A 22,091-nucleotide genomic window follows, 5' to 3' on the forward strand; every position below is an offset into this window, starting at 1 on the left:
TCAGTTCAACCCTTACATTGTGCTAGTTATTTCTGTCTTGCACTTCAAATAATATTATGGCTTGGTACTTCACCAGGTTTTTGTATCAATAAGTGTGGCACATCTGGGAGCCATCAGCATTACTTATTCCTCACAGAACTAGCCCCAGTACTTACTAGCTATGTCCACTCCTCCTGGCATGATTGAAGGGCAGTTTTCTGTGCTTTCCCCCATTAAACAGGTGCACTTGTCCATTCTGAGGCACTGTTGCAACTGTCTCATGTACAGAGACAACCCTCCCCTCTAAACTCCAAACACTCAGACCAGTGAGAGTTATCTGTATATCACCCAATGTGGACATATGCATTCTCCAGCAAGTTCTGGACTAGCAGGTCAAGAGGATAAGATCAACACCTGCACCACACCATGTGGAACACATAGCTCACCATAACACCCATTTGACAGCCACAACATATAGTGAAAAGCCACACACCCACCTTGACAGAGGCACTCAATGGGCATTTACCCAAACAGCACAGACCAGAAAGACAGACACCCACTCAGACACCACGACATGTCACATGCCAAGGGACACATATTTAACCTACACAGTGTGTCCCTCAACCTAAGCTCCTAAGACTAACCACCTTGCACAATACAGTGATCATGGGTAACTCAGTACTGCGGCACATACATATCCCACTCAGTTGAATATGGAGCAGGTAACAGCCAAATATCTATCACATGCTAGCATCCAACACATAACACAGCCAGTCATGGCACTCCACAACAACTAGTATCACTCTGTATCCATGTGGTCATGAATGATCTGGGACACACCTCCTTGGACTACATGACAAGAGACATGGTTGAACTCTCTGATTATGTGGTTCAGGCAGATGTGACAGTAGCCCTGAGCAGTATACCGTAAGTCACCCAGAATGATGCTGCAGTACTATCAAATGTTGAACATATGCAACACTGGCTTATGTGTTTTGTGTCATTTTCAGGGGATCCAGTACCTCTCTGCTTAGGATGGCATGATTGAAAGAACTCAATGACTTGCCACAGATGTGCTACATCTGTCAGCGCTGGGTTTCCAAGTACTGGCTTAGTGTTTTGCCATCCCTAAAATGCCTTATTAGGCAGTGTTCCTAATGTAATTACCACCATAACAGGTAGACATGCATGCAATCTGAGGGTCATGCTGCTCAACAGTAGACATCTAACTGTCAGAATGCAGCCACTCAATGCACTCATTAGAGTGGAGGACAGTAACATTTCTGTTGTATTGGAGAGGTGGTTCACAGCAGCAGACAGCAGCCCTGTAGTATCAGGCTATAACGAATTTCACAGCTGTCAGCCCCCAAACATGGACCACACCACACCTTCACAGGTGGTGTTGTCTCCATATTCATTATGGATAGGAACACCTTCAGACTAGTATCCCAGCATAATGCATTGGAGATACTTCTGGTACAACTGCTTTGGGGTAATAGTGCAATCCAGACCATAGCGTGCTATGGGTCCACATCTAGGTCCCTAGACTGTCAATGCAGATTCCTCAACATCCTGTCATCGATGAAGGTCCAATGGAACACTGACATAGTATGAGACTTCAACTACCCCTCCATCACCTTGGGAAAGTAGCCAAGAGCCAGTACAGTGGCCCAACACTTCCAGGGATTCATCATTTCCAATGCCCTGGAGCAGCTCATAGTAACCCCCGGTAGAGAATGCAACAACCTTGACCTGTGTTGACTACTTAAATATGAGACTGTTGCTCATCCACAGTTGTCAATCCCTACCCGGTGAGATCCACACAGGCTGTAACCAACATAGAACTCAACATGTCAGCCACACCTTCCACAAAGGTAACCACTTTGCAAAACCTCTCTAAAGCTGACTTCAAGGCATAAAAACAGGGCTGGATGACTTCACTGCACCCATGGCAGTGGGAAATAGCTGCATGACTGTTGAATCATACACATATGCACTGTACAAACAGGTATATGAATGCATGGTACTAGCCATAGCCAACAGAATCCAGACACTGTCCTTCATATAGTGGGAGACAATGTGATAGTCCCCTGCCATTACTAAAGTGTACAACAGAAGCAGGACACTATTGCAGAGAAAGGTGGTATCCCATGACTGTTGAACTCCCTTATTAGCCACAAACATAACTTGGCATCCCTCATGGAATCCCCTACAAGCATCTATGAAGGCAGACATGCAGCAGACACTGACAACAGCCACAAAAGCCTTTGATAGTTACATCACAACCTCCACAGCATTAAACACAAGTGCTGTAAGTTACTGCACAATGCTAATACCTGTACTGAGACAGCAGACATTGGCCACAGTCTGGGCAAAACACTCAGTGCCACCTTTACCCCTCCCCACACCACAAGTGTATAATCACAATGGCAGATGAATGTCAGGCATCCAGCAGTACTGCAGGCCAGGTTAGACCTGCATTGTCCACAGGCAAGAATACAGCTTCCATGGGACACTGACATATCAATGACTGTGTTCTACATGACATAGAAAGTGACCTTAGACCAAATCTGTGTGCCCTGGTCAGTCACAGCCTCACCTCAGGCTTTGTCCCTCAAACATGGCACACTGCTACAGTCATCCCTCTCCATAAAGGGGTAGCATCTACAGACCATGGGGATTATTGACCCCTTAGCCTGACAGGTCCATTATGTAGGGGTATGGACCGCATCATCAGGGACCTGATTGACCAAGATATAGGTGATCTCCTAACTCTGGACCCACACAGTTTGGCTTTGTGGATGGCAGATCATGCCTGCTCAACCTGGTTGATGTCTCTGAATGAATCACCAGGGCTGTGTATGACAGTAAGGCACTGCATACAGCCTACATCAATCTGTTCAAAGCTTGTGTTACCATCCCTTAGTGAGGGATTATTGATAAACCCCACAAACTAGGCATCAACCCATATATCATTGTTTGCTTTGCAAATTGGTTCACAGAACACACAGGTATACCAGTGGCAAACTCCAGGTCAGACTGGCAAGCAATTACAAGTGGAATCCCACAGGGATCAGTACTGGGTAGTGTTCTGTCCAGCATCTACTTCTCAGGTGTCCAGCCCAGCACAGAGGAACACTGGCTGATCAAGTTCATAGAGGACTACAATCTGGGATCTATCATTGACCACACAAGTGATGCACATATCCCACAGAAAGGCCTCACTGAGATCACTGTGTGGTATGGAAACCAAGCCCAGACGATTGACACCACAATATGCATCAGGTGGCACAATGGCAGGGCCCTTTTATGTGCTAGGCTTGTTAAGGCTCTTGGGCCATTACCTACTACACACTTGTGAACCCATGAAGGGAATGACATCAGCAGAACTGATAAAATAGTTCAGTGGGTGTTTAACCTATCAACATACTTTGTCCTACAAACAGAAGCACATACACACATACACACTTGCCAGATGTGAGAGTAAAATCCCTACCTAACTAGTGACTACTTAACTAGTGATGTGTATCATAGTGTTACGCAGTTACCACATGCGCTACAGAGCTTACTGGGCTGAGAGTTGGCCAAAGGTGCTGATATGGGGTATGACATCATCAGGACTGATAAAGTAGGGCAGTGGGTGGGGAACATATCAAATTACTACTACTTACAAACATACATACCCACACACACATTTGCCAGAAGAGTAGAACCCCTGCCAACCTAGTCATTTGTACTATAGTGCTAAGCATTTATAACATCCACTACTGAGCTTACAGGGCTGACAGCTGGCCAAGGTTGCTGAAAAAGGACTGACATCATCTGGACTGATAAGGTGGGGCACTGTGAAGTGTTGTGGGTGGGAATGGAATAAAACTGTTTCAACTATAAACAAACACACAACTCCCTCAATCTTTCACACAACAGCTTTTAGTTGTGAACACACAGACACTTTTACATTTGCCAGGACTGGGATTACAACTCCTACCTAACTAGTTATTTGTACTAATTTGTTATGCACTTATTGCATGCGCCACTGAGCCTATGGGGCTGAGGCTTGATGGAAGGCACTTCTAAGATGACTGATATCTGCAGGGTTGCTAAAGTGGGGAAAGGGAAGGTGTATTGGGTTTGAATGGACCCAAAAGCTTTTAGTTATGAACACGCACACACACACACACACACACACACACACACACACACACACACACACGCACACACACGCACACACACACACACACACACACACACACACACACACACACACACACACACACACACACACACACACACACACACACACTTTTATATTTGCAAGGACTGAGATTAGAACTCCTGCCTAACTAGTTATTTGTATTATCTTGTTATGCAGTTATCACACACACCACAGAGCTTATGTGGCTGGGCCTAACAAAAGTGACTGCTATACCTAAGAAGCTCAGTTGTGAGTGTTCTGCCATTTTACACCAAGCTAATCGAAGGAAGGACACTCAGTAAACTCGGAGCTATAATATATAACATTAAGTATCCTGTTTTTATTTTGTTCTTTATTTCTTTGTTATTTATAGCACTTTGTGTACTGTGTATTTTTTCTAGCAAGTTTCACTGTGTGTGAGGTATTAACTGGAAATTGTCCACTCTTATTAAGCATCTGTTGGGTTGTTTGTTTATGATAACTTGTTGCAGTTAAACTCTTTTTTCTAGTGGCTCCTTTAGCTGTTTAAAACTTTCATTTAAAGACTCACTGCTGCTTTTCAGCTGTGAGTAACATTTCTGCAGTTTGTTCTAAGTAGTGGGGATATTTGTAGCATTTCCATATTCAGGCTTGTATTTGGGCCTAGTCTTTGTGGAGGCTGTGTGTCTGAGCACATAATTCAGGGACATCTTGTTTTAGCCAAAGCCATCAGGCATTTCAGTGAGAGAATTGTTTGAGGTCATTGGCTGACTGAGGTCTCCTGGACTACAGCTTAGACTAAGCACCTCATTGGTTCTTTTGAGATTTCTTTCTTAAAAGCTGTCTCAAGTTTCAACTTTCTGTTACCTAAGAAGCTCAGTTATGAGTGTTCTGCCATTTTACACCGAGCTAATCGAAGGAAGGACACTCAGCAAACTCGGAGCTATAATATATAACATTAAGTATCCTGTTTTTTGTTTATTTTGTTCTTTATTTCTTTGTTATTTATAGCACTTTGTGTACTGTGTATTTTTTCTAGCTAGTTTCACTGTGTGTGAGGTATTAACTGGAAATTGTCCACTCTTATTAAGCATCTGTTGGGTTGTTTGTTTATGATAACTTGTTGCAGGTAAGCTCATTTAGATGTTTAAAACTTTCATTTAAAGGCTCACTGCTGCTTTTCAGCTGTGAGTAACATTTCTGCAGTTTGTTTCCCACCCTCCCTCCCTGTTGGCATAGTGTTTTGTTTTTATAGTTGGTGGCTTTGCAGTTGCCCGCCCCTAGTGTAAATTTGATCTGGGACCTTCCTCCCAGTCTAGTGTCATTACCTCATTCTACCCAGTACAGGGAGAGCATTTGAGAAGGCCAATCAGTTTAGTTTCTGCTACTCCTTTCTCTCTTTCCTTTCTCTCTTTCCACAAAAAAAAAAAAAAAAAATTATCTGCTTTTACTGTATTTGTGTTTTTTCCTACTTTATTTTGCTTTTGCGTCATCTTAAAAGTACTCACTTGTGTTTATTACTGCTTGGTGTAACTCATTCTAAGCCTTTTAGTTTAAGCACTTGGACTTCAGACCAGTTGTTTTACATTAAGAAGGTTTGTGACCTGCACTGTGGTGGCAGGACAGGTAGCTTACATCCTTCTAAGTTGGGAACTGCTGATTGAGGGCTCAGTGTCTGTTATTCTAAAAGTGTATTAATTCTGGTTTAAGCACTTGGGCTTGAGGCCAGTTATTTTACAATAAGAGGGTTCGTGTTCTGCACTCTTGTGGGAGGAGAGGCTGGACTCTGTACTTCTGAGCTGGGAATTTCTGGTTAAAGGCTTATAGTGCCTGCATATTTGAACTGCTTCTTACTGAAATTGGTACACCTTGTTTGCTGTAGCATAGACTAGATCCAGGCCCGCTGAATCTAGCTTTGTTTGTATAACTTGAGCACTAATCCAGGCATTCTTTAAAATATTCAGTTGTATTTATTACTGCTTGGTAGTAACTTGATTAAAGTGTAGCTATCATTTCTAAGTCTTTTGGATTAAGCACTTAGGCTTCAGACCAGTTGTTTTACATTAGGAAGGTTTGTGGCCTGCACTGTGGTGGCAGGACAGGTAGCTTACATCCTTCTAAGTTGGGAACTGCTGATTGAGGGCTCAGTGTCTGTTATTCTAAAAGTGTATTAATTCTGGTTTAAGCACTTGGGCTTGAGGCCAGTTATTTTACATTAAGAGGGTTCGTGTTCTGCACTCTTGTGGGAGGAGAGGCTGGACTCTGTACTTCTGAGCTGGGAATTTCTGGTTAAAGGCTTATAGTGCCTGCATATTTGAACTGCTTCTTACTGAAATTGGTACACCTTGTTTGCTGTAGCATAGACTAGATCCAGGCCTGCTGAATCTAGCTTTGTTTGTATAACTTGAGCACTAATCCAGGCATTCTTTAAAATATTCAGTTGTATTTATTACTGCTTGGTAGTAACTTGATTAAAGTGTAGCTATCATTTCTAAGTCTTTTGGATTAAGCACTTGGGCTTCAGACCAGTTGTTTTACATTAGGAAGGTTTGTGGCCTGCACTGTGGTGGCAGGACAGGTAGCTTACATCCTTCTAAGTTGGGAACTGCTGATTGAGGGCTCAGTGTCTGTTATTCTAAAAGTGTATTAGGTCTGGTTTAAGCACTTGGGCTTCAGGCCAGTTATTTTACATTAAGAAGGATCGCGGTCTGCACTCTTGTGGGAGGAGAGGCTGGACTCTGCCCTTCTGAGCTGAGAATTTCTGGTTAAAGGCTTATAGTGCCTGTATATTCTAACTGTTTCTTACTGAAATTGGTACACCTTGTTTGCTGTAGCATAGACTAGATCCAGGCCTGCTGAATTTAGCTTTGTTTGTATGCTTGTTGTTTGTTTATTTCCCTGAAACGCTAATTCCACCTATAACGCGGCCTTTTAGCACTTCTGTGGATCCCTAGTGATATCTGCATTGCTTACTGTACTTATTTCCTTGTTTCACTTGAAAGAAAGTTACTGTTTGTCGTTTTTGCATTTAAGTTACCTGTAACACATTGCATTTAAGTTACCTGGCACTTGCTCACTAAAGCAATTATATAAGTCAGCTCTAAAAAATTAAAAGCGCTACACCCTCACAAACTCCCCTTGAGTACCTTGTTCCCCATTGGCCCTTTTTTTCAATTCTAAAGGAATTCCCAATACTATTCTAGCATGTCCAAAGGTCAGTTGTCAATCTCCTCTCCGGTCCAGCTGGTGAATCTGGGAATCTTGAGGCAATGTTACAACTGCCTCATGTACACAGACAACCCTCTCCTCCTCCCAACAAATTCCAACACATGTGAGAGATGCAACCATATAGCCAAACTGGAGGCTAAGCTCTCTCAATTCAGTACTGGCGTAACCAGTCAGGAGGAGAAGGAAACCACACTCACTACAATTCCAGTCTCACATAGACCTACCATGACAACAAACCAAATGCATAAACACACAAAAACATACTCGGAGGCTCTAAATAAAAATCTGCCTAAGCTGCAGAGACCTCCAAAGCTGACACCCAAGCAACCGCTACCCCAAAACAAAACACGTGCAACACATAGCTCACAAAGCCAGTGTGCTGAACAGTCACAGCCCTTAAGGCTAAACAACACACCTGATACACTTGTAATAGGTGACTCTATCGTCAGGCACACTGACGTCCCGCTCACCAGTCTGAACAAGGAGAAGGTCACGGTGAGCTGTCTGTCGGGCGCTAGGATCCGCCACATAACACAAGCACTCAGGTCACTCCAAGGCAAGTGCAAATATGGCTCAGTCATTGTCCATGCTGGTGTGAATGACCTGAGACATACCTCCCTGGACTACATGAAAAGAGACATAGAGGAGCTCTCTGAGCATGTAGCCCAGGCCGGTATGACCCTGACCTTGAGTAGCATCTTACCCTCACCAAGAATGATGCCACAATATGAAGACAAGATGATCAATTTCAACAATTGGCTTAAGTATTGGTGTCATTCAAAGGGGATCCAATGCCTGTCAGCCTGGGATGACATGCTCGACAAGCCACGATGCTTTGCTAGGGATGACTTGCACCTGTCACCCCTGGGCTTTCGGATATTGGCAAAGGCTCTTGCTACCCCCATAATGCCTTTTTTAGGCAAGGCTCAAAAGACAAACCCACCTCCATAGGTATCACAAGGGATAAGAAACTAAGAGTAATGCTACTCAACGCCAGAAGTCTAAACATCAAGATGCACGCACTCGAAACTATCCTTAGCATGGAGAACATTGATATCTGTGCAGTAACAGAAACCTGGTTCAAGGCTCCTGAGAGCACCCCAGCACTACCAGGTTATACCTTATACCATGCTTTTCGGCCCCAAAACTTGGACCGAACCACAAAAGGAGGGGAAGTATCAATATTCGTCAAAGATACCCACACCTCCAGGTTGGTGGCACAGCACGAAGCATCAGAGACTATCCATGTGCAACTAACAGTGGGTAAAACTGCCTTCCAGTTTATAGCCTGCTACAGACTACCCTCCCAAACACAGGAACCCCACTCGGCCTTCCTGAGAATACTGGAAAGTATGAAGGTCTCTCCAAACACCATTATATTGGGCGACTTCAACTACCCAAACATAGACTGGGAGCATTACTCTAGCTCCAACACCCTAGCCCAAAGGTTCCTAGAATTTATAAACTCAAATGCTATGGAACAACTTGTTACCACTCCCACAAGAGGGGAAAACATACTGGACCTGATCATCACCAACACGGGGACACTATGCTCCAGACCAGAAGTGTATCCCTCACTGGTAAGATCAGACCATAAACTAATCTCACTGGATATTCACATCCCGTCCCCACCCCCTGCCCAGAAAACCACAGTGAAAAACTTCTCTAAAGCAAATTTCACACGCCTCAAAACCGAGGCAGAATCCTTCAAAGCCCCCGGGCCTGTGGAAAATACGGCCCAGATCACAGAATCCTTTATAAACGCATTCTATGAACACCTTCAGGAATGCATGGATCATGCAATCCCAAATAAAACCAAGACCCAATCCTCCAAAGGCAGACGTCCTGTCTGGTGGACCCCAGCCATAAACAAACTATACAATAGAAGGAGGAAGCTACTACATGATAAAGCAAAATCCCAAAAAGGGAAGGCATCTCTGATCAGTATTAGCAAAAAACTACGGGCACTCATAAAATCGTCTAAGGCCAGCTTCGAGAGAAAAATTGCACAGGACATTAAGGATAATCACAAGGCTTTCTTTAGTTATGTTAGGAACCTAGGTGGGAATTCCCAGATATGCTCAGAATTAGTCCAAAAGGACAAAAAATACACCGAGCCCACAGACATTGCCAACATCATAGCTGACAGGTTCAGTGCAAACTCCCCCCCCTCCCCACCAAAAGGGCAAATATCTATCCCAACAGAGTGCTGCCCCCTGACATCTCAGATGCTCAGGTAAGAGCCGCCCTCTCCAAAGCAAAAGACACAGCATCAATGGGACCAGATGGTGTCCCGGGCTGCGTCCTACATGAACTCCAAGAAGAGCTAAACCCAAACATAAAACTACTGTTCAATCTTAGCCTTACTACAGGATATGTACCCAGAGAGTGGCGTACAGCAACAGTGGTCCCTCTCCACAAAGGTGGTGCCTCAACGGATCCTGGAAACTATCACCCCATAAGCCTGACTAGCTTGGTCTGCAAAGCTATGGAAAGGATCATCATGGACCTCATAAATAAAGATATTGGGGACCTACAGACACTGGATCCTACCCAGTTTGGCTTTGTTAAGGGCAGATCCTGCCTCTTAAACCTGGTCAATTTCTTTGAAACAGTCACCAAGGCCATTGACGAGGGGAAGGTGGTCCACACAGCCTACCTGGACCTCGCAAAAGCCTTCGATACAATACCCCACTCGGGCATTATAGATAAGCTCACCAGCTTAAATATAAACCCCTATGTCACTAGATGGGTTGCAAACTGGCTCAAGGACAGAACCCACATGGTTAGAATTGCTGGAGCCATGTCAGACTCCAAACCAGTTACAAGTGGTGTCCCACAAGGCTCAGTCCTGGGACCTCTATTGTTCGGTATATATTTCTTGGCGGTACAGGCCAACATGGAAGGACTGTGGCTGACCAAGTTCGCAGATGACTGAAAACTGGGCGCCATAATCAACTCTCCAGCCAACACAAGCATCCTCCAAAAGGGCCTCGTAGAAACAGACAACTGGTGCCAGAGCCATGGCCTCAAGCTAAATGCCAAAAAGTGTATAGGCATCCCCTTTGGCAAAAACAAAGTGCCCACAAATTACCACATAGGTGGTAATCCATTAAGTACAGAAGAAGTCATTAGGGACCTGGGGACGCAAGTTGATAGCAATCTCTCATTTGACAACCACGTGGCCAAAGTGGTTAGAAAAACATTTTATATAGCCCACCTAATCATGAAGGGATTCACATCTAGATCAGGGGAGGTCATCATGCCTCTTTACTCATCCCTCATCAGGCCCATAATTGAGTACGATGCCCCTTTTGGGATGTATCTTACCAGTCACCTGCAGCAACTGGAAAGACCCCAAAAGTACCTCACCAAGAGGATCAAAGGGCTCAAACAGATGCCATATGCTGCCCGGTTAAAGAAACTCCAGCTCTACTCAGTGGCATACCGCCTGCTCAGAGGCGATCTGTGCCTGACGTATAAAGCCATGTCCAACCCGGAATTAATGGAAATGCTGCACCTCAGAAAATCCAAATCCCATTGAGCTACGAGCTCGAGAGACTTGAACCTCAGCACTGAAATAAATAGGACATGCTGGAGGGACAGATTCATAACCCAGAGGCTCCCTTCACTCTGAAATAAAATCCCAGTCCAGGTTAGGCAGAGTCCCACATTGACTCTCTTCAAGAGGAATCTTGATGAGTGGATGGGAGATCGTAGGTTTACCCTGGCTATCACTTCTGTGTCACTGTTAGACAGAAGCACAGTATACTAACCTCAAAAAAAGGCATAGCAAAATTAATTTAAAATGGGTGGTGAAAGCCAAACACACTCTGGCTAGGCTTATAAATGCCCTAGGGCAGATAGCCTAGTATGAACCTATGAACCTATGAACCTATGGTGAAAGACATCTTCAGGGCTGCTAAGGTGGGGCAATGGAAAGTGCACTGGATGTGGAAATCCAGTTCATTCCTAGATCCTACTGACATTTCTCTAAGTGTATGAGCATACCCAGTGTGTCCTTCTATAATATATTTGGGACTCAGTTTCAGGGATTGTTGTACTCCAGTCCTGTTTGTTTTGTGCTACAGCCATACCTGTCAACTTGTTGGTGCAGGATATCTGGTAATAGCCTATCAAAATGTTTGGACAATGGGACATACAATGATTTTGACAATTTCTGTCAGTAATGTATGGGTTGCAAGGGTTACAGGTCAGGTTTTAGCAGACATCTGTCATATATGGCATTTGACAATGTCATGTACTGTTTCAGTACCTGGTGACATACCTCCTCAAATCATCACAGTGATTTACCAGAGGAATACAGGATGGATGATGCACATACAAGGTTTATGGGCCAAATGCTATGCATTCTTGCACTATGCAGCTGGTTGAGGGGTGTACCTACAAGCAATTGACTGCTGGTGCTGTGGAAATGGTCCAGCACCTTGGGGATATATTACAATGGTGTTATCTCTGTGCATTTATGTTCTGGCCTCGTCTGATTTCCAGTCCACAGTTTGGTAATATAAATCAGACAGGATCAGAGAGACAGGCAGACTTCAGATATACTTGCAGGTGAAAGGATATGTGGGGTGTGTGTGTTCTGGGCAGATATGTTTGGCTATAGCTACCAGTACTTTGCCTTTGGCTCTCCTCAATGGTTGACTGCACTTGGAGGGTCTTGTGTGTGTCAGACTGTTTGACCAGCCTGGAGGTGTGTGTTTGTCACACATATATTTATGGCCCACCTCATTTTGCTTGGATGGCCACATGTTGAGGTCAGGATGTTGCATAGGATGAATGATCAGGGAGGGGTGTGTTACTCCCCATGGCTGTGGCCCATGGTTCTGTGGGTGCAAACATGTCACCATCTTTGAGGGTTAGACCTGCCTGCAGTGGGTGCATTTCCATGTTTATACTCCAAGCCCTGCCTGTCGACTGTATGGAGTATCACAGAATGTCCACATCCATGACTCATATATCTTGTTGGTTACCCAAACAAGTGTGATTTTCCATCACAAGTGTTTTGCAAGTCACTAAGGGTTGAAGTCAGATATTTCAGACCGTTGACATTGCAGTTTCAGACTTTGTACCCATCACACATCCAATGCTACTACAAATCATTCCATCAACTTTATAACATTATTAGAGCAGCATTTCACAGGTGTCCTTCTCTTTGGACTTTCATCACCCCATTATTCATTGCTTTGTCCCATTTTTTGGCTCCCCGAGGCTGGCAGGTTTGCTCCTAACAGTTGTTAGCATGGCCTTTCCTTGCAGTTTGTGGAATGTGTTATGTTGGTGTTGTGGACACCATGACACTCCCTGAATGGCACTGTTGGTGGGACATAGGGATTTTCCAGAGGTCTGTAGGCCAGATGTGACAGTTGCAGGCCATCTGTAGCAAGGCAGTGCATTCGGATGATCATATTTTCCCAAGCTGCCAGCATGGAACACCCCTGGGATAGCACCAGTGAATTGACAGTGGGTGTTACTGACAATTGCTTTCTGTTACTATAGTGCCATCAGTCTGGGTGCCAGCTAGATGCTGCTTAAGTCTAGGAACATGTTACTGCATTTCTATGAGACTATGGGGAGGTGACATGACTGTGCACATTACACATCTGCACAGACTGTGCTGATATTTGCTTAGCATTCTGGTCTCATGTAGTATGGTGGTGTACCCTATCTTTCAGACTATGGGCATAACAGTATCAACCACAGGTCAGATTGTTCTGACATAGACATGTGTAGTTTCAGACATCTTACCTTTCGAAGCCATACTGCCATTGCCAGACCTGCTGTGATATCATTGTGTAAGAGTCTGTGTGTGGGGATTTCATGGGTTTTGCCATGTGGGGGCCTTTGCCAGGCATTTCTGTGTGGTTGTATGCAGCTGATCTGCTGTGTGGGGTTGGTGGTGGGTATGAGACCCCCACTTTGACATCCATACATGTGACCTATGGCCCCCCCAGTTATTTGGCTCACAACATATACTGCAGTGCTATTTGTCAACTAGAGTGGTACTGCATGGTGTGGGTAGGGCAGTACTGGGGATACACATCCTGCTGTCCCACAGAGCTGTCAGTTGTCTGCTGCTATCCCTGTTAACCACCCCATTCCCTTACATGCTTGATCAATATCATAGATATGCTATCGGAAATGTCCACCCCATTATTTTAATTTGTTACAGAGACTGGCTTATCTTGTTCCTGCAGCTGTTATGAGAGTGGTGCTTGAGGGCTGACTATGTAGGATTCACATGATACACTGCCTATACATGGTCAGGTATAGGTGCTGTGATGTTTGGCATCCATTTTACTGTATATACGAGTCAGAGAGAGAGAGAGAGATCAGTCCCTGGGTCCTACAGTGTCAGTGTATGTGCTATGCTTTGCCTCTTTGCCAAGGCCAGGGCATATTGGGCATGCCTCCATCTGCCTACAGGGGCAGGCTCAGGATGTTCCCCCTCTGAGTCACTCTGTGCCTGGGGAGGCCTTGGAAATGATGAGGGGGCTGTATGGCCCTTCCCCATTTTGTTCCTGCTATAGCTGTTTCCGCAGGATCATATTGTGTAGCATGGCACATATTATAAAAATGTGTGCACATGTGGCTGGAGAGTACTGCAAGGCTCCACCAGATATGTCAAGGCAGCGGAACCATGACTTGAGCATCCCAAACACATGCTCTATAATAATCCTGGTTTGTGCACGTGCTGCATTATGGCGTTCTTGTGTGGGTGTGTGTGCATTTCTCATGGATGTCATCATCCATAGCTACAGTGCATAGCCACCATCCCCCACTAAATGGCCATACAGGATGTTCCCCCTGGCAAACCACTGATACAGCTGTGAGGAATGCCAGATGTGGGAGTCGTGATAGCTTCCTGGGCAGCCACCACACATATTCATGATAATGCCCTGGGCATCGCACATAACCTGGCAGTTGATGGAGTGGAACCCATTGCGGTTTATGTAGACATTACCCCAGTCACCAGGTGGTATGTCCAGATACAGATTTGCTGTATCCAGCACTGTTTGTTAGCTTCTGAGCTCCCCAAGCCTTTCTGTGTTGGTGGGAAGCCTTCTAGCTTATCAGTGGGAGTGATACAGATTTGGTGTATCCAGGACTGCTTGTAAGCTTCTGAGCCCCCAAAGCCTTTCTGCGTTGGAGGGAAGTCATCTAGCTTATCAGTGGGAGTGGTAAGCACTAGGTAGCCTATTGCCGTAAGAGTGCTTTCTGGCCCAGAAATTGTAGTTTATTGGCCATTTGGGCAGTTTTTCCATCTCTTTCAACTTTCTGGTTTAAAAGCCCACATTTGTGCTTGTTTCCCACCTTTCCTGTAACTAGTCTAGTCCAGATACAGATTTGTTGTATCCAGGACTGCTTGTAAGCTTCTGAGCCCCCAAGCCTTTCTGTGTTGGAGGGAAGCCTTCTAACTTATCAGTGGGAGTGGTAAACACTAGGTAGCCTATCTAGCACAAGAGTGGTTTCTGGCTCAGAAATTGTAGTTTATTGGCCGTTTGAGCATTTTTTTCATCTCTTTCAACTTTCTGGTTTAAAAGCCCACGTTTTCACTTGTTTCCCACCTTTCCTGTAACTAGTCTAGTCCAGATACTGATTTGCTGTATCCAGGACTGTTTGTAAGCTTCTGAGCCCCCCAAGCCTTTCTGTGTTGGAGGGAAGCATTCTAGCTTATCAGTGGGAGTGGTAAGCACTAGGTAGCCTACCTACCACAAGATCCAGGTACAGATTCTAAGTTTTAGCACTTGAATTTGCTTCTTTGTGCTCATCACTTGTTCAGAACTTGTTGTTAGCACTCAATACGCTACAAATTACTACAGCACTTAACTTTCCTCTTTACCTAGAGGAACACAGTTTTTGTAATTACTTTCCTCACTTGCTTAGAGAAAACAGCTCTTATACTCACTTTCCTCACTTGTCTAGAGGAAAGTAGTTTTTTTATTCAGGCATGTCCAAGGGTCAGCTCTCAGTGTTTTTTCTCCTGTCTATATGATGAATCTGGGCATCTTGAGGCAATGTAGCAATTACCTCATGTACACAGACAACCCTCTCCTCCTACCACCCAACACCACAACCTGTGAGAGATGCACTTATCTAGCCAAACTGGAGGTGAAGCTCTCTCCAACCAAGACTGAACTTGACAGTCAAGAGGAGTAGGTAAACACTTGCACCACACCATACTCATCACATAGTCCCACTAAACCTACACAACCAAAATCCACACATGGAAACACAATGACATTTGCAGAAGCTCTCAATAATAATCTGCTCAAGCAACAGAGACCTCCAAAACAGAAACACAAGTGACCTCCAACCCCCAACCCAGCTCAAATGACACATAGCCCATAGACTCAGTGTGTCAATAAGCCACAGCCCATAAGGCAAAACAACGTACCCGACACACTAGTTATAGGTGACTCTATAGTCAGGCACACTGATGCCCAACCAGGCTAAACAAGGAGAAAGTTACTGTCAGCTGCCTGTCAGTGCCAGGATTTGCCACATAACCCACACACTCAGATCACTCCACAAGAAGTACAAATATGACTCTGTCATTGTCCATGTTGGTGTGAACGACCTGAGACTTACCTCCCTAGACTACATGAAAAGAGACATGGAAGAGCTCTCCAATCTTGTAGTCCAGGCAGGTATGACCCTAGCCCTGAGTAACATCCTGTCATCACCAAGAATAATACTGCAGTACAAGGACAAAATGATTGACTTCAACAATTAGCTAAGCTTCTGGTGTCATTCTAAGGGGATCCAGTATCTGTCTGCCTGGGGCGACATGGTCGACAGACCACGATGCTTTGCCAGATGTGGCCTGCACCTGTCACCCCTGGGACTCTGGAGACTGGCTAAGGGTCTTGCCACTCCTGTAGTGCTTTTTTTAGGCAAGGTTCAAATGGCAAATTCACCACCATAACAAGAACAGGCAAGCAAAAACTGAAGGTAATGCTACTCAATGCCAGAAGTCTAAATCTCAAAATGCACTCACTTGAGGCACTCCTTAAAATGGAGAACATCAATATCTGTGCAGTGACTGAGACCTGGTTCAAGGCTCTAGAGAGCATCCCTGCTTTACCAGGTTACAACTCATACCACACTTTTTGGCCATCTAACCTGGACCAGAACACCAAAGGACGAGGTGTGTCCATATTCATTAAGGATATCCACACATCCAGGCTAGTTGCGCAGCATAATGGATCCGAGGTTATCCAAGTGCAGCTAACTCTTGGCAAAATTGCAATCCAAATTGTAGCTTGCTACAGATCTCCCACCATGCCCCAGGATTCCCACTCCTCTTTTCTTGATATACTGGAAAATATTAGGGTTCAATCAAACACCCTAATAATGGGCAAATTCAACTACCCCACCATTAACTGGGAAAACTACTCATGTACCAACTCCTTCACTCAATGCTTTCTGGAATTCATAAATTCCAATGCCCTGGATCAACTTATCCACATCCCCAGCTGGGGCAACAGTCTCCTAGACCTAGTCATTACCAGCATGAGTGACTGGTGTTCCACACCTAAAGTCAACTCCTCGTTGGTCAGATCCGACCATAAGTTAATCACCCTAGATATCCGCATCCTGCCCCCACCCACCATTAAGGAAACAATGGTAAAAAATTTCTCTAAAGCCAACTTCATGCTTCTTAAGACAGAAGTGGCGAACTTCATGACACCCATGCAGATGGACAATACAGTTACAACTGTTGAATCCTACACAAATGCACTCTATAAGCATTACACGAGTGCATAGATTGTGCTATCCCAAACAGAACCAAGACACTATCCTCCAAAAAAAGGAAGCCAATATGGTGGTCCCCTGCCATAAACAAACTCTACAACAGAAGGAAGAAACTGTTGCAAAAGAGAGTAAAATCCCATCAGTGGAGGAGGTCACTGGTTAGCCTCAGTAAGAAGCTGAGATCCCTTATAAGATCCTCCAAAGCTAGCTACGAAAACACAATTGCCACTGATTCTATGGGCAACCACAAAGCATTCTATAGCTATGTCAAGAATCTCAATGGCAAAAACCCAGATCTGCTCTGAGTTACAGCATGATGACACGACAATTATAGAACCAACTGATATTGCCAATATCCTGGAAAATAGGTTCAGTGCTAACTTTACCCCCTCTCACCCCCTAAAGGGCCCATATCTATACAGGAAGAATGTAATCAAATCTATGCAGGTAGAAGCTGGACTCTCTAAAACCAAAAACACAGCATCCATGGGACTGGACAACATCCCAGGCTGCATTTTACATGAACTTCAGAATGAACTGGCTCCCCTCCTAAGCACCATGTTAAATCATAGTCTCACGTCAGGCTTTGTGCCCACTGAATGGTAGACAACAACAGTTATCCCACTCCACAAAGGGAGAGCAACCACTGATCCTGGGAACTATTGCCCTATTAGCCTTGAAGAGCCTGGTCTGCAAGGCCATGGAACATATCATCATGGAACTCATAAACAAAGACATTGGTAACCTCCAAACTCTGGACCCCACCCAGTTCGGGTTTGTGAAAGGCAGATCATGCCTTCTGAACCTGATTGACTTTTTTGAGGCAGTCACCAAAGCTGTAGAAGAGGGTAAGGTGGTTCACACAGCCTATCTTGACCTCGCCAAGGCTTTCGATAGCATCCCCCATTCTGGAATTATAGCTAAACTCACTAAACTAGGTATAAATCCCTACATCACAAGATGGGTTGCCAACTGGCTCGCTGACAGAACCCACACTATAAAAGTTGCAGACTCCAAATCTGACTTTAAACCAGTGACAAGTGGAGTACCACAGGGTTCAGTCCTGGGACCTCTCCTGTTTGGTATCTACTTGTCTGAAGTACAGGCTAACATAGGAGGCCTCTGGGTAATGAAGTTCGCAGATGACTGCAAGCTAGGTGCCATAGTCAAGTCCCCAAATGATGTGGACATCCTACAGAAGGGCCTCACTGAGATAGATGCCTGGTGTCAGAGGCATGGCCTCAAGCTCAATGCCAAAAAGTGCATTGTCATCCCCTTTGGTAAAAACTCTGTACCCATGAACTACCACATAAACGGCAGTCTATTTAATGCCAAATGTGTGATAAGAGACCTTGGGACCCAGGTGGACAGTAGTCTCTCCTTTGATAATCACATTGTCACAATAGTCAGGAAATCCTTCTATGTGGCACACCTCATCACAAAAGGGTTCTCATCCAGGAAAAATGAGGTCATTGTTCCCCTCTACTCTGCACTCATTAGACCCATTATAGAGTACATCTCCCCTTTTGGAATGTACCTCACAAGACATCTGCAGCAGCTGGAAAGGCCACAGAAGTACCTTACAAAGAGGATTACTGGCCTCAAACAGATGTCCTACACTGACCGTCTCAAAAAACTCCAGCTTTACTCTGTAGCATATCACCTACTCCAAGAAGATCTCTGCCTAACATATAAAGCTATGTTAAACCCAGAGCTGTTGGGCATGCTACACCTAAAGAAATCTCAATCCCTCCAAGCTACACGCTCTAGGGACCTAAACCTTGTGACCACAATAAACAGGACATGCTGGAGGGATAGATTCCTGTCCTAGAGACTTCCTATACACTGGAACAAGCTACCCATCTATGTCAAGCAAAGTTCCCCATTAGCACTCTTCAAGAAAAACCTTGATGAGTGGATGGGAAATAGGAAATACACCCTGGGAATCACTTCTGTGGCTCTGCTTGACAGGGGCAGAGGAAATTAACTTTCTTGGGTGGCGTAAGCCAGGGAACCTTGTTGGGCAGGCTTACTTAGGCCCTTGGGTCGATAGCCTAGTACCTACCTATGAACCTATGTGCATGCAGTCTATGGCAAACAGTACCTTCGGGTAGTCGGCTACATGATGGAAACGATGTATATTGACAGTCAGCTCCTCATGGGTGCTGGGAAATTCAATGTGCTCCACGGCATATGTTCGCATGACATCCAGGAACTATTGGAGTATCCTGGATGCAGATGCCTGTGAGACCCCCATGATATCCCCAATTGCTCTTTGGAAAGTACCTGTAGCTAGTATTCTTAGAGCTACACATAATGTGGCATCCACTCGGATGGGTTCCACTATGTTTGTTCTGCATGTGAGGCGAGGCCAGCACAGCTCCACAATTTGCTGCAGTATGTCCCTGTCCACCCTGTAGCGCTCTACTATCTCCAGATCATGTAGCCACTGGTAGGTTACCCTGGGCCTGAACACTCTTCTCCTCATCCTCATGAGTCTGGGGCGGTTGTCAGCATTGTCCTCTTCACCACCCTCAGCCTCTTCCACATACTGATGTATGAGAGCAACAGCAGCCCCTAACAGTTTGTTAGTTTTCTCAGGTAAAATTTCCCCATCTGTGTACACCAGTGGTGTAGAGTTTCTGGGAAAAACCAGACTACAAGGTGTTTGCATAGTTTATAGTGGTGTGCTGCAGATGCTGCCTGTGTGATTGGCTGAGTATGATACATTCAACCTGCCAGCTCTATTACTTGTATTTGAGTGCCTCTATTCTGCTATTTCCCTTTTTTTTCTTGTTCCACTTGCCATTTCCTTTATTTTTCTATTTTTGTAGTTCAAATCCCGGTGCGCACCGTGCACACTCATTTAGGCAAGGTAAACAAGGTTATACAGACTCGGATGCACCCCCTTGCTTACATATGCACAGTGCTGCCATTTCCTGTGTTTTTTTTTTTTTTTGGTTTCTTTAAGTCACAGTGTGTGCCGCACACACCAGTTTAGCTTAGTTAAACACATTTTAGCAGAAATGTCCCTCCCTGGACGTGAACACAGTCTTCATTTCATGGTGTAAGACATTTCAGCCTCAGACACATACCCTCACTTAGCTGTGCTTAGCTGAGCAAAAACCCGGGCAACAGTGCTCCAATGTTCTTATAGCAAGCATTACACACAACCTTTTGATGTAATTTACTTCTCCTGCCTATATGGCCATATTAGAGCACCTACACAGTTAGGTGCAGTCTGACACTTAGAAGAAATTTGTGATTCATTAAGATTCCCCTTATTTGTATACCCCACTGCCTTACTCCATAGTTACTGCATTCACACTGAGCCTTTCCCCTTAGCAATCACTGTTCCCTGGTATTGTTTTCATAATGCATGCCATAGCCATAGTCTGCATCGAGCTGCGGTGGTACAGCAGTAGCATTGTTGCCTCACAGCAAGAGGTTCTCTTGTTCGATTGTTGGCTGGGGTGCCTTCTGTGTGGAGTCTGCATGTCCTCCCCATGGTTGAGTGGCCTCCAAAAGACATGCGTAAATGGGTGTGCCTTCGCTGAAGGTTGGGCGTTGGGCTGGCAACTCAGCACTATAAAAATCTACTGCCAATCATTAGTGGACCAGAGTTCCGCTGTGGTGACCCCTAACCGGGAAAAGCCGAAAAGACAGACAACAAGACAAACTGCATGCCATAGCCTATAATGGCAAAATGCAGATTTCCCTGAAAATTGCTTTTTTGCCCCTTATTTTTTTTATTTTCCGCACAATCCCATTTGCATGCCACTGCCCTATGCTTAAACGACCGAGATCGGCCAAAAAAAATAAAAGTTTTATTTTATAAAATTTAAGCTATTTTTCATGCAAATGGTCATATATTTGCTTATTGGTATGCCTACTAAATGCAATACATGCTTTCTTTCAAACTGTCATGCCTCCGTTTTGTAATTTGCAGAAATGTATTCAGATACTAGCTGAATACATTTCTGCTTTGTACACTGTTCAGGCACGGACAACTGCCTGCTTCCTGGATCACTAATTCATCTCATTTGCATGGTTTTCACCAGCAAATGAGGTAATTAGCATATAGCAGTGGTGTCCATGCCAGAATAGTGTAGGAGCACTCGTGCAAGTCCTGGGAGCTTGGTCCTGGGTCACTCGTTGCCCATATTGCATGCAGCAGCTCTTGCAGTATTCCTGCACTATGGGCAGACCTTGCTGAATCTGGCTGTATGTTTAATGTCAATGGCACTTGATTGTAGCATAGAAGTTTTGCCTCTACAAAGGAAGTGTCTGTTATGGAAGTGTACCTTTAAATGATTCAATTCAGTTTGCTTTAATTTAATTCAATCTTAAATTGACAATTATAAAGTGTATTTAAGAGAGATGAATGTTGGGAATAACGTTCTGTGAAGTCCACTGTAATGATAAAGGATGAAAGTGCTTAACCATAGTTTTATATAAGAATTTTATACACAATGAACTTGGTTTTAACTTAGTGGACCGGCTGGTTGAATTCTTATTTTTTTTTTATTCTGGGGCTGGAATTGAGGATATTTTCTCCTTGTGGAACAATACATTAGTTAATTTAAGATTACAGTGGGCTTGTATCCTAAATATGAACGAATCCAGTTCACTTTACCCTCTGCACACCCTGTTATTTTAGTGGCTTGATTCAAATAATCTGTACACTAACATGAGTGTCAGGAGCTGATGAAAATTTTGGTTGCAGTAGCATCCTAGGCTCAGTCCTACCTTCTCAAGAAAACTGCCTGTGTTGGACTCTTTACTGGCACTGTCTATGGTAATGTCCCATGACCATTATCTAAAAGTTCTGTAGGTATGTCAATAGATACCTCATTCAGCCCATATGACAGAGCATAATGCTATAGTCAAGCTTTTACAATGACATTTTAACCAAGTTATGACTCCT

Source organism: Protopterus annectens, chromosome 3.part0 (genome assembly GCF_019279795.1).
Source record: "Protopterus annectens isolate FY-2018-M chromosome 3.part0, PAN1.0, whole genome shotgun sequence".
Lineage (NCBI taxonomy): Eukaryota > Metazoa > Chordata > Ceratodontiformes > Protopteridae > Protopterus > Protopterus annectens.